At 35.9% G+C, this 14,107-nt stretch overlaps 1 protein-coding gene across 3 annotated transcripts in view; it reads left to right on the plus strand.

The window, feature by feature from the left end:
* The first annotated feature begins 3,205 nt into the window (after window positions 1–3,205).
* Window positions 3,206–14,107, plus strand: part of LOC131951450 (disintegrin and metalloproteinase domain-containing protein 10) — a 43,199-nt gene continuing 32,297 nt past the window's right edge. Inside the window, exon 1 of one of the 3 annotated variants that reach the window (XM_059313867.1) lies at window positions 3,206–3,613. The gene's annotated coding sequence lies outside the window, so the exon portion shown is untranslated. Of the gene's footprint in view, window positions 3,614–8,075; window positions 8,096–14,107 lie in introns of those variants that run through there. The other 2 variants (XM_059313863.1, XM_059313866.1) reach the window with 2 other exon arrangements.

Raw genomic sequence — 14,107 nt, forward strand, 5'->3', positions numbered from 1 at the left:
AAGTCTAAATCAATTATACAGAGTGTGCTCATACTGTTTTTTCTTACAAATTTATGTTTATAAATTTTAAACTAGTCTTTTAAAATCTTTTAAAAAGAAAATTTAAAAAAAAAACGATTTTTTAACTGTTAAGAATAAGAACTGAAATTTTTACAAAGAGTAATTTAAAGGGTGCTTGGAGTCTCTGGAAAAAAAAAAGTTCTGACTTTAAAATAAAAATATAAATATGACATTAGCTTAAATTATCTAAATTTTCTATTAAATATTGAAACTGAAGTGGGGTAATTGTAACGTCTGATAACAACCTAAATTTTGTCTTAATTATAATAAAAGAAACTTAGGGGGGGGTTATCCATAAATGTCTTGCTTTTTCATTTTGATAATTTTTACATCCCCATCATTGCAAAACGTCGCTCCGCCCGTTCTAAATCGTTTTCTATCATCTATCCACATCGTCATAAAACTCAGGACCGGCCACTCTCAATCCAACGAAAGGGACGTAACTTATGGACTACACATTAAATCAATGAAATATGTTGCACATTTCGACAATACACAAATACATTCAAATAAAAAAAATACTACATTTGCAAACTGAACTAAATAGGATCTGGAACCTACTCACGAAAAAAAAATGGGAGAACATTTCTTAAATGCCTAGATCTATATTGTTTAGGAACTATTGTCTCTGTTTTGGTGTTTTAAAGTACTAAAGGCTTAGATCTATCAGCTAACTTTTGAAGAAAAAAAATTGAGTTAAAATATTTCTGAAGATGTAATCATCATAGGCCTACATTACCTTGAGGTTAAAGTAGTAAATCCCCGTAGAGCAGACGACCAAGTCTACCTGTATCTGATCCATCTACCTGTCAAATTTTTACCTAGACTAGATTGTGTTCTCCACAGCCTGAAGCAAAGAAGTTTCTACGTATTTATGTATTTCATTCACCTGAGTTAAGACATGAAAAATAAAACTTAATGAGTTAATAATTTTAAGTATAGGCATATACATTCATATGTATATTTTATATATATATATATATATATATATATATATATATATATATATATATATATATATATATATATATATATATATATATATATATATAGGTCTATATATTTAAATATTTAGATCAGACTATTTAAATATTTTACCAATATTAATATGCATAGTCTTAAAAAAGGCATTTGTTACTGCTGATTTACTGATTACATCAAATACGGGGCTTTACAAAACGTGTATAATAAAACTGTACATGAATGTCACTAAAATTATACCCTTTCTATCGATGTAATTGGAATAACTTTTCACGAGTTCTGGGAACAAAACTTATTCCTAAATTTTAATACGAATTATTTTATTCTTTTTTTTTACGGTCTTGAATAAAGTGTATCTTATCTATGGCAACACACCTAGTCTAGTTATAAAATAAAACGTGGGTAAACTAAGTTTGTTGACAATCACAGCCACGTCCCATAACTGTATTTATTACTTTGTTCAAGATACAATTTTAGAAATAAAAAATATACAATATAACTTTTTCTTTTGTGTTAAGTGTATTTCTATCAACCAACTCAAAATGTAAACTTTTATCTTAACCAAGGTTATGAGCTATGAATCTACTTCCTTCCTTTATATACATTTTGCCTACTTATTTTATTCTCCATCAATCGTAGTATTTGTTTTTCCGGTTATTTCCCTTGCAATAGGTACACCAAATGTGTAATTTAAAATTTTTAACGTAAAAGTCAACGATGCAGTGGGTTATTTGACTAATTTTTATGTTTAAATTAGGCCTAGAAATATAGGCCAGATAAATTTAATTATAATCTTATTTGAGTTTTAAAAAAAAAATGAATTTACAAAAGGATGAAAAGACTTGTTTTTATAGTAAACACGGAGGGGAAGGTACCAACTGACATTTCGTCGGTGGGGCATAGGTTGTGTTTCTGTAAATATCCCATTTAGGTAAAGGTTACATTTCAGCATAGGTTTAATTTTGATATAGTTTTAATTTGACAAATGTTTCATTTAGAGTTTCTTCCAGGCATCTCTTCCTCCCCCGAAGAACGGCTACCGCCTCCCCCCCCCCCCCAACGAAATAGAATGTATATAGAAAATATATACTTTTACGAGTGCCTGACACCCTCCCGACGGATGGGGGAAGGGAGTCTGAAAGAAACACCGGTTCCATTTCGATGGGTTATCTACCTCCTACCATCTCTCTTTCCCTGCTTTTTTTTTGTCCTGCTGTTCGCACCCCTCACTCACACACCCCACCACCTCACATATACACCCCTCGCACAAACGTTTTTTTTTTTTGCTAACGCTATGCCCGCCCCCTCCACACACCCCCCCCCCCCCTCACCCACCCATCCTCACCCATGACGCCATGTGTTTCGTGGTCAATGCTTTTAATTATTTCTATAAATAGATCACACGCAACATTTGTGAGTCGGATTTCAAGTGTGCGCCATCAGTTCAAAGGTCACACGGTCAGCCTATCTTCCCGGGGATGTGGACATTGTTCTTTGTTGATCAACATCAACACGGATTGGTTTGGTGTAGATTTCTAGGCTTTGTTGTGAACCCAATTGATTTGTGTTTGTCGTGACTTTTGTTATAAATACTATAAACCAAATCGACTTAATTAGCAGTAAGCATTGTTATACAGAAATCAATTAATGTCAAATGGTGGCTTTGTTATAAAGAAATCAATTAATATTGGTCGTTGGAATTTGATTCAAATTTTAAAGAAACTATATAATGTTGAATCGTGGCTCTTTAGTCTTTATTTAAGTTGAATGATGTCTTTGTTATAAAGAAATCAATTAATGTCAAATGGTGGCTTTGTTATGCATAAAGAAATCAATTAAAGTTAAATCGTTAGCTTTGTTATAAAACAAATCGATTAATGTTGGTCGTTGATTTTTAAAACTTGATTTCTTCGAGTTAAAACTTCAACTTATTTTTCTTTCATTTGTTTTTTAAAATCATTTATGACTTAGATCTAATTGTCACCTATAAATCAGTGGCCCTAGCTGGGTCGACTAAATAAAAACTTTTTTTTAGTCCGTCGATGGTAACAACACATCAGTGACATCATTAACCAACCACTTTCTACACGAATCGAGTAGGACCAAAAAACGCGATGTAAACTTTTACCTGTACACCGCATGCCCCACCTCGAGCACTGTGTAGCGGGTTCACTCGAGTGTTTTTGTGTTGGACTTGGCAGTTGGTTGAACGAGAGTGACCCCATTTCCGTGGGTGTCTATTGTGTCTGGTGTAGTAGCGGTTTGTTTAGTTTGTAGGGAGTCAATCGTTTACATTTATTTATATCTATCTAGATCAAGTAGTGAAAGTAAAGTAGAGAAAGAAAGTTCTTTATTTTAGATTACGTGTGCATTCTTTTGGACTTTTTAATTATTCAAGCAAGAAGGCAACATACATTCGTCTCACTTGGACTACCACTGACATTATTTTTTTTATAATATTGGAATAACCCGAGAAGTTGATTAGCCAAGAAGTAATTAGCCCAAGACTACTCAAGAGGATTCATTAATTAATAATTAGAGCAACTAAGTACCGAGGAGTATAAAAAAACAGGTTTGTTTATGTTGTTTATGCTGATGTTGTTTTTTTAGAGTTAGACATGTTTTAGTTAGAGTTTAGGCTTATTTTAATATTTATTTAGAATCTAGGCCTAATTGACTAATTAGTCATAGGCCTTGACCGATCTTTTTTTTATTTTTAAACTATTTTACCAGGCCTAATTGCTAAATTAGATATTTTGAAAATTTAGTCAGAGGCTTGTTAGTATTTGTTGTTTTATTACCTGTAGGGCCTATAAAAAAATCAAATGTATTCTCACTGATAACTTAAATTACCATTTATTTAGGACTAGATCTAGATCTAGGAATCTAGGTCTATTTGGTTTTTATTTGTACAACTGTAGTGAAGCTTACAGTTTGGCATACACACATTTTACCATTATGCTGCATGACACTAGATCTAGTCTACATGTCATTTGTCATGACATAACATATTAATCGTGACGTTTTTGAACATGTAGGCCCAGAAGTAAACCTAAAGATATACTAGACTAGTAGACAGTAGTAAACTGTTATCTTTCTTTTTCCACTCCTAATTCTTGTCTCAAGCCCTAATAATATGGCTATTATTTTATCAACGTGTATGTCAAACTTTGTCTTGGATTCACCAGGATTTAGCTTAGGTCTAATATTCTATTGGTAAGTCTAAAATTTAGTTTATAGGGCCTTAGTAGTCCTGTGGTTTTTTTCCATGTGTCCAAAGGTTGTTCCCAAAGTATCGTATCATATTCGGCAAACTACCAACATGTGGATCTAAATCTGCAGTTATTATTTGAATGACAATAGTGGGGTTAAGGTTTATGTACACCTTCCTATATAATAGACCCAATTGCTTTTAATTTAAAAAATAATATTTAGGCCCCTAACCAATTATTTGTACCGAACGCGTCTTTTAATTAATTGGGCTAAACTAACCACAGTATCGAAACCTAGTCTAGAGTGATTACGTTTGACCATTTTGTCAATGGTATCAGACAATGAAACAGCGCAAGCCGCAAAAGCATCTCTTCCGCTACAAAAAAAAAATGTTAACGGTTTCTTTGTTAGCGCCGTGTGTGTGTGTTGGTGTGTTCGTTTGTTTGGCATAGTGGGCGCGGGTCACCTTGTTTCCATCTTTGGCCAATGTTTATATAAAGGTAAGAAATGTTAATTATATATCCAACAATTTCCCCACAATTATTTTAATTAACGCATGCTAGGTATGTAGGGCGATATTTTAGTGAACAGTTTTGGCTATAAAGTAAAAAACAAACTATTAAAATTAAATATTCATTTGATTTATCGGGATTTAGATGAGATCTAGCTCTTTAACTTAACGTTGTGGGATGTTTGAAATCAGAACTAAATATCTACATCATTGACGTTTAAATCATTTTCCTAGCATTAATTTTATTTGTTAAAACATAGCAGCAATATATTAATCAATCAAAGCCGATCTTTTTATTTTAAATATTTTACTTGTTAGTTGATGAAAAAATGATAGAAAATCAAATGTTTCTAGTTTATTTAGGATCTCCTTTGAAATGTGTCTTTAAAAATTATGCTTGGGGAATCACAATGATTAAAGTTATTTAGGCTGTCAGCTATTGAGACAGAAAACAGAAAAACAGAAATTTTGAGCTCAAATCAACCACAATAGAAGTTTAAATTGGAATAAACCGGGAGTGATCTCCCCTAAACTTTCTCGAATATTCTTATATAAAATAACAGGGGATGGGAACTCGGGCTATAGACATTATTTTTAATCCATTTTAAATACTTAAAGTTTTAAAAATAGAATAAAATCTCGTAGACAAAAGAATTGCACATCAAGTGAACGCGAAATAAAAAAGTGCATAATAGTGCGCAATATTATTAGTACTTTAAAATTTTACATTAGTTTTTTGAGAAATCGGAAGTAGCGTAAATTACTACTTCCGGTCAACGGAAATTACTCAAAATTTAACAAAAGGTAGAGAATTAGATCTTTTACTTACATGTGAAATTTCATTTATCTATCTGAAATAGTACTCAAGTTATAGGCTTTTGAAAAATTCAAAGTAGAAAACGTACCACTTCCGGTTATCGGAAATCGCTCAAAAGTTGATACGGATCTACGATTTTGATAAAATACTTATATATGAAATTTCATCAACCTAGCTGTAACGGTACTCAAGTTATCGTGTTTACACACGGACACACACACACACACACACACAGACATACGGACAAGATTGCAAAATTATGTTTTTCCGTATCAGTGAGGTGTAAAACGTCGAGATCTGTAAAAATCTCGATTTTTTTTTGCACGATTACAATACTTTCTCTATACTTCGTATATACGAGAAAGTAAAAAAATAAACCGGGAGTGATCTCCCCTAAACTTTCTCGAATATTCTTATATAAAACAACAAGAGATGGGAGCTCGGGATATAGTTATGATTTTTAATCCATTTTAAATACATAAACTTTTTAAAATAAAATAGAATCTCATAGAAAAAAGTATTGCACACCAAGCGAACGCCGAATAAAGATGTTCATAATGGTGCGCAATATTATTAGTACTTTATTAATTTAGATGCGTTTTTGAGAAATCGGAAATAGCGTAAATTAGTACTTCCCGTCAACGGAAATTACTCAAAATTTAACAAAAGGTAGAGAATTAGATCTTTTACTTACATGTGAAATTTCATTTATCTATCTGAAATAGTACTCAAGTTATAGGCTTTTGAAAAATTCAAAGTAGAAAAAGTACCACTTCCGGTTATCGGAAATCGCTCAAACGTTGATACGGATCTACGATTTTGATAAAATACTTATATATGAAATTTCATCAACCTAGCTGTAACGGTACTCAAGTTATCGTGTTTACACACGGACACACACACACACACACACACACAGGCACACAGACATACGGACAAGATTGCAAAATTATGTTTTTCCGTATCAGTGAGATGCAAAACGTCGAGATTTGCAAAAATCTCGATTTTTTTTTTTGCACGATTACAAGACTTTCTCTATACTTCGTATATACGAGAAAGTAAAAAACTGCATAAAAATCTCTTTGTTGAGCTACGAAGCTACTAAACTTCGATGTTGATAAATCATACCGATAACGATTTTGTTGTTCATTTTTTTATGAGTTCGCCATATGGTTGGCTTAAGGTTACAAGTAGGTTTCTAAAAAAAAATTTTTATTGCTACGAGTGGCTTGGGAATATGTGTATAATGATAATCGAGTCAAGGGGTCATCTATAAATGACGTCACGCTTTTTTTGACGATTTTTACCTCCCCCCTCCCCTCAGTCACACATCTTCATAAAAGGTCAGAAAAGATTGTATTGTGACTAGTTACCACCAGTTTCTTCCAGGCATCTCTTCGAGGGGGGGGGGGGGCTAAGCCCTCCCGAAAAAATTTTTACCGCCCCCCCCCCGAAGAAAGTTTACCGCCCCCCCCCCCGAAAATTTCAAGTGAGCCCCCCCCCCCCCCCCCCCCCCGGAGAAAAAAGTCTGGAAGAAACACTGGTTACCACGGCCGTGTACAAAAGAGATTGTATTGTGACTAGTTACCACGGCCGTGTACAAAAGAGATTGTATTGTGAAGTGCTTGCTAAGAGCTGTAATCCAAGTTAATTGTTGAAACTTGAAATTGATTAGGATCTTGACGGCAAATCCCACTGCGGGCCGTCCATTAGCCTGTCATCTAACAACAGACTATCATCACTGACAACAACAGGCTATCAACCCTGACAACAACAGGCTATCAACACTGTCAACAACAGACTATCAACACTGACAACAGACTATCAACACTGACAACAATAGACTATCAACACTGACAACAACAGACTATCAACACTGACAACAACAGACTATCAACACTGACAACAACAGACTATCAACACTGTCAACAACAGACTATCAACACTGACAACAGACTATCAACACTGACAACAATAGACTATCAACACTGACAACAACAGACTATCAACACTGACAACAACAATCAACACTGACAACAACAGACTATCAACACTGACAACAACAGACTATCAACACTGACAACAACAGACTATCAACACTGACAACAACAATCAACACTGACAACAAACGGTCAACACCGACAACAACAGACTATCAACACTGACAACAATAGACTATCAACACTGACAACAACAGACTGTCAACACTGACAACAACAGACTATCAACACTGACAACAACAGACTATCAACACTGACAACAACGGACGATCAACACTGACAACATACCGTCAACACTAACAACAACAGACCATCAAGACTGCCAACAGCAGACGTCAACACCACGAGAAACACTGAACATTATCGCACTTTTGTCTACTTGAATGAAGAAGAACGTGTTGAAGCGCGCAGCTTGTGCATACAAGTTACTCAAGTGTTAGCTGCTGTTTGTTAAGTGCGCGCTAGTTCTTTCATCCTGTGATTTAAAGAAGCGGATCGGGCTCGTTATTGTCCGTGAGTTTCAATGTTGTCATTAAATACTTGGTTTTGTGTTGATAGATTGACCTAACCACCATTCAATTGTATTTATACATGGTTTTTATGTTGATAGATTGACCTAGCCAATGACAACATTGAACGGTATATTATATTGAATGATCTTGTCAGTATGCTGGTTTTAAAATTGTGGATATATTTAAGTTTTCGTTTAGCTTCATTGTAGTATCGAATGATGCCGACCCATGAGTATTGTATCGATCATTTGTTTAGGGCATCATAACGCGATAGTGGGGGGGGGGGGTGATGATGGTTAAACTTAGACACCACTTTAGTGCTTTTAGTGGTATCACTACCACCCCCACCCTCATTCTGATCAATGAAGAAACTATTTTCTAGTCGACCGGTCAGATGAACCTAACCCTAATACTGACCCTGCCTTGAACCCACAACCCTAATACTTAATACCCTAGCCATGAACCCAACCCTAATACTTAATACTCTAGCCTTGAACCCAACCCTAATACCTAATACCCTAGCCTTAACAGCCCAAAACAAATATCTCGCTATGACTCTCGACCCTTTCTTCCCCTCCCCCTCTTTAATCATATGTTAGCTTACATTCAACGCCCATATTTAAAATAGGATGATTTAAAATTTGGAACTTTTGGTTTGAATCAAGCTTTCAATGTTGACTCAAACAGGAGCATGTGTCTACCGCTGTGTGGTAGGTAGGCGGACTTACCTGTAGCAGGTTATTATAGGTGGGCTTACCTGTAGCAGGTTGTTATATGTAAGCTTACTTGTAGCAGGTTATTATAGACGGATTTACCTGCAACAGATTATTATAGGTGGGATTACCTGTAGCAACAAGTTTTCCCAGACAAGCTGTCGTAGATTTTAACCTGTGTTACATGTTACTTTAACTTTTCATAGAAATGCTTTCATATGGCCAAATATGTTGATTCCATGTTATTCTACTTTTTACAATATTTTATAATTTAAAAAATAATTAGTGGAGTAACATTACCCCCCCCCCCCCCCGTTAGACACTAGGGGTGGACATTTCTCGTCTTCACACCTTCTATAATAAACGACCTTGTTATTGTCCTATTGTCGTGGTTTTGTGTGTAGTTTTGTCGTATAATGCGAGCCACCAACAATTTATCTCGTTGATCTACGTCTAGCATAAAGGTGACCACATTGTAACCCGTCGCCCCATTTTGGTAGTCATTACTTCTATGGGCTAGTATGGACCCATTCTGTTTGCGCAATTTGTATGATCTGATCGCATTTTCAGAGCTTCTGTGTGGCCAACGTATTTTGTAACTGTTGAAATAGTTTTATGATTGAGTGTATTTGTATAGCGTTTATGTTCTCATTTGTATAGCGTATATCAGCAAAGTATTTGTGTAGCGTATATCATACGGCATTTGTGTAGCGTATATCAGCAGGTATTTGTGTAGCGAATACAAACCGGTCTGTGTGTTGAAACTGCTGCCTCAGCGAAGTCAACTTCAAGCACCAAATGAATTTTTCATGTTGTAATTCGAACGTGGTTCCATTTACTGATATTCATCAGCTCATTAGCTGATGGCCTTTGTTAATAGGTTTCATGTTAAGGGTGCCATAGGTGTGTCAGGAATGTGATGGTCAGGTGTGGCAGCTTACACAGTGTGCTGTTGGTGACGAGAGCCAGGTGTGTTCTGACCACATATGTTGTTGGTTTGTTATCGCCAGTTTGTATCTGAAGACGTAAGACATGGTCTCGTTTGTGGTCAAGTGGTCTCTGCTGTGGTCTAGTGGTCTCTATTGTGGTCTAGTGGTCTTTGCTGTGGTCAAGTGGTCTCTGCTGTGGTCTAGTGGTCTCTCTTGTGGTCTAGTGGTCTCTGCTGTGGTCAAGTGGTCTCTGCTGTGGTCTAGTGGTCTCTATTGTGTTCTAGTGGTCTTTGTTGTGGTCAAGTGGTCTCTGCTGTGGGCTAGTGGTCTCTCTTGTGGTCTAGTTGTCTCTGTTGCGGTCATTGTGGTCTAGTGGTTTCTGGTCTAGTGTTCATAGTTGTGGTCTCTGCTGTGGTCTAGTGGTCTCTGCTGTGGTCTAGTGGTCTCTGTTGTGGTCTTGTAGTTTCTGGTCTAGTGGTTATTGCTTTGGTCTCTGCTGTGGTCTCTGCTGTAGTCTGGTCTGGTGGTCTCTGTTGTGGTCTTAGTGGTTATTGTAGTTATTGTTGAGGTCTAGTAGTTTGTGCTGTGGTCTAGAGGTCTCTGTTGTGGTCTTGTAGTTTCTGGTCTAGTGGTTATTGCTTTGGTCTCTGCTGTGGTCTCTGCTGTAGTCTGGTCTCGTGGTCTCTGTTGTGGTCTTAGTGGTTATTGTAGTTATTGTTGTGGTCTCTGCTGTGGTCTAGTGGTCTCTGTTGTCGTCTAGTGGTCTCTGTTGCAGGAAGATCTGAATTCTTCTATTGCAGTCTAAGGTGGATGAAACAGTTTTAATGTTTATCGAGTTCCACGAGAATTATCCCATCATTATTGTTGACATGGATAAAAATCTTTTTTTTTTCTAAATAATTATTTTGTCATCAAACCGACCGTAAAACATTTATTGGCTGTACAGGAACTCCGAGATCGATATTCTGAAAACACCCCTTCATAGTTATTTGTTCTCAAAACATTGCCGATAATTTTTATTCTTTTTTTAAAACCACATGACCTAATTGTGCCATTTTTCTTTACATTTTCTGTTATAAAATGTAAACAACCTAATTGTTTTCGGCTTTTTTTTTTATTTTGTTTACTAAAATACTCATCAAAAGCTTTAGTGTAAATTCCAACAAAAATCAAACAGCCATATTTTTATAGCCATATTTATTTTAATAACATTGTATATTATTTTTTAAATATTTAATAGGCCTTTCGAATAATTTCGGGACTATTCGCAGTTGGGTCCATTGCGATAATCATAAAAAATACACGACTTGTTTACCGACCATCCCAACCGTCGGGTAGTTTTTATTTGGATCCTCTTAATCTCATTGGCGAAAACATGCTGTATCATAACTTTAATTTATTGTTAGTCACTGACTTATGACTGCCTATTTGGGGACATGTGTCGGCTTTTATTTTTGTTGCCGAATTTAGCATATGGTAAATATGTCATATTGTATAATTTTGCTGATCGCACATGTTGATGAGATCATTTTGATAAGAGAGTACCATGACATCATTAGAATTGTGTTTACTTTATGGAACATTTAAAAACCAAAATATTTTTTTTAAACTATGTGGTAGATATCTGATATGATTGAAGATAAAACTTGTAATTTTCCTAGCGTGACCTACTTTCCGTCATTATGCATCGTCTGTTAGCTTATCGGTGTTTAACTTCTCATTGATTGTTTCATTGAGGAAAGGTTGCACCTTTGACCTTAGCCCCAACACGGTGTTATCATTTGTTTGTTTACTCTCTCGTCTCTCTGTGTAAACTCGTGTTGGTCTCGTCAACTTGTATCAGCACCTAAGTCACACACACACACACGCACGTCGACGCTCGTCACGTGACCATTGTGTACACTGGTCACGTGACCGACGTCGCCGGGGTCACGAACCCTGTGTTGCCGTGTTGACAAACAGTTGTAACTGTTGTCATCAGTGTCGTCATCGGCGTGTTTTAAAAAATATTTCAACTTTTTTTCTTCTTGACGTCTTGACTGACACTCTCATTGCTTTTGTTTGTTGACTGATGTCTCTGTCACCAGACAGGGCTGATGTATGTATGTGGTGGGGACAACTCGAGTCTTGTCTTTCTGTTCCTATGGTCGAATATGTCGGTTTGAATCTATCGCGTCACACTAGCTCACATACATGAGTAGATTACATTTGATGGGCGGTATTTTATATTTAACAAAGGTATTTTACTTTTGTTACAAGTTTTACTTTTGTCGCATTGTTTCTGTCTTGGTTGTTAGTGGTTAAATCTTGTAACTCAGTTATGTCTCATTTCTAAGTTAGAGTATGTTTTAAGACTCTCCAATAAAGTTCGTCTTTCGATGGCAACGCGAGAATATATTATTTTTTAAAATCTGATTAGATATTGATATTATTCGAGTCAATAAAAATTAAAATGATAGACGACTGCGTTCTTTAACAAAAGGGAGATAATCAGGTAGTCGTCCGGTCCAATGAGCTTAACTCGTGTTCAAGTGTTCAAGTCAGATGTTGACAAATCTTAACGTCGAGATGGGCAAATAAGTGGCAGAGAATACACGTCAAAATTACGCAATTCAAGGTTAAAACATAACACTTTTTAATTTAGAATAAACGGAATGGAAAGAATACAAGTTATACTCATTGTTTTTGAAAACTTTAGTTAAATCTCGATTTACTATTATATTTTACAATTCTTAGATACTAACAAGCAAATGGTGGTAGCTTATATCAAGTACTTTATAACTAATAGCTTTCAATAGTTAAATATAGCTTTAAAATTTCTTTCTTTATTCTTGCAAAACGTCTTGACTATTAAATCTAATTAAAAACCATTGTGTTAATGCGTTAAAAATGTAGTTGTTATAGTTGATTTTTAATGTGTGTTTTATGACTTTGAAAAGCCATGATACTGAAGTCTATTGTCAGTGTGCATATTTGTGTCTCTGTTATTGTCAGTGTGCATATTTGTGTCTCTGTTATTGTCAGTGTGCATATTTGTGTCCCTGTTATTGTCAGTGTGCATATTTGTGTCTCTGTTATTGTCAGTGTGCATATTTGTGTCCCTGTTATTGTCAGTGTGCATATTTGTCTCTGTTATTGTCAGTGTGCATATTTGTGTCTCTGTTATTGTCAGTGTGCATATTTGTGTCTCTGTTATTGTCAGTGTGCATATTTGTGTCCCTGTTATTGTCAGTGTGCATATTTGTGTCTCTGTTATTGTCAGTGTGCATATTTGTGTCCCTGTTATTGTCAGTGTGCATATTTGTCTCTGTTATTGTCAGTGTGCATATTTGTGTCTCTGTTATTGTCAGTGTGCATATTTGTGTCTCTGTTATTGTCAGTGTGCATATTTGTGTCCCTGTCTCAGCTTGTTTCTGTGACGAATGACGCGTGGAATCCTGGGAAGTGTTTCAACACACAGCTGACACCCTACAGCATATCTAACCACGTGACCACCTGTAGATTATGTGTAAACCATGTGTCGACATTTTTTATTACTTGATATCGACGACCCTCCCCCCCCCCCCGGTCAAACTTGACACCTGTACCACGCAATCAATGTCACAATTACCCCCACCCCCACCCCCAGATTATTAATACCCTTCCCCGTTATATAAAGGTATGGACCATTATTCCGGAAAACCAAGCCTTCCACCACATGTGTTAAGAATTTTTCACATATGTAAAAATCGGTGCTAAAACAGGTTAAAAGGTTTGAGTTTAAAACGATGTTGTTTCGTTTTCACGTATTTTACGACTCACGACGCGCATCAAATATTACATGCAGTACAAATATTACCATGCAACGGTGATTTAAAATGCGTAATCATTATCCTAAAGTTCTAGTTGTTTCCATAGATTAGTGGCTAGTTATCTCCCCGCAGTCACGGGGGTGACGTCATGTGAAGGATGTTCAGGGGAGATTACTGGATTTATTCGCTGACGTCATTTCACAATCATTATGTGTTGTTACCGTCGCCTGAGGGTGTAAAGTTAGTGGCGTATGTAGGGTGTGTGGGGCTATCTGCCCCAAAGGCGGCAAATCATGTCCACCCCTGCTTTATGTTTATTTTCTCTTTCAATCAACTAAGTAATTGCTCCAATAATGCTCCGGAAGTCACATGGAAATTAGTATTAAAGAATATCCAAATATAAACACAGATGGGATGTTCCTAGTATCCCAATATAAACACGGTATGGAAATTTCTAGTATCCCAAACTATCCATGGCTCGATCTTCAATTAAAATGTAAACTGAATAAATGTATTAAAGCAAATCATACAAACTACAATATAAAGCGCTCTACACTGTCATTGTTTGTTTTCTCATGTA

The sequence above is a fragment of the Physella acuta genome, unplaced genomic scaffold (genome assembly GCF_028476545.2).
Source record: "Physella acuta isolate Inbredline_101_S28 unplaced genomic scaffold, ASM2847654v3 ptg000813l, whole genome shotgun sequence".
NCBI classification, from domain to species: domain Eukaryota; kingdom Metazoa; phylum Mollusca; class Gastropoda; family Physidae; genus Physella; species Physella acuta.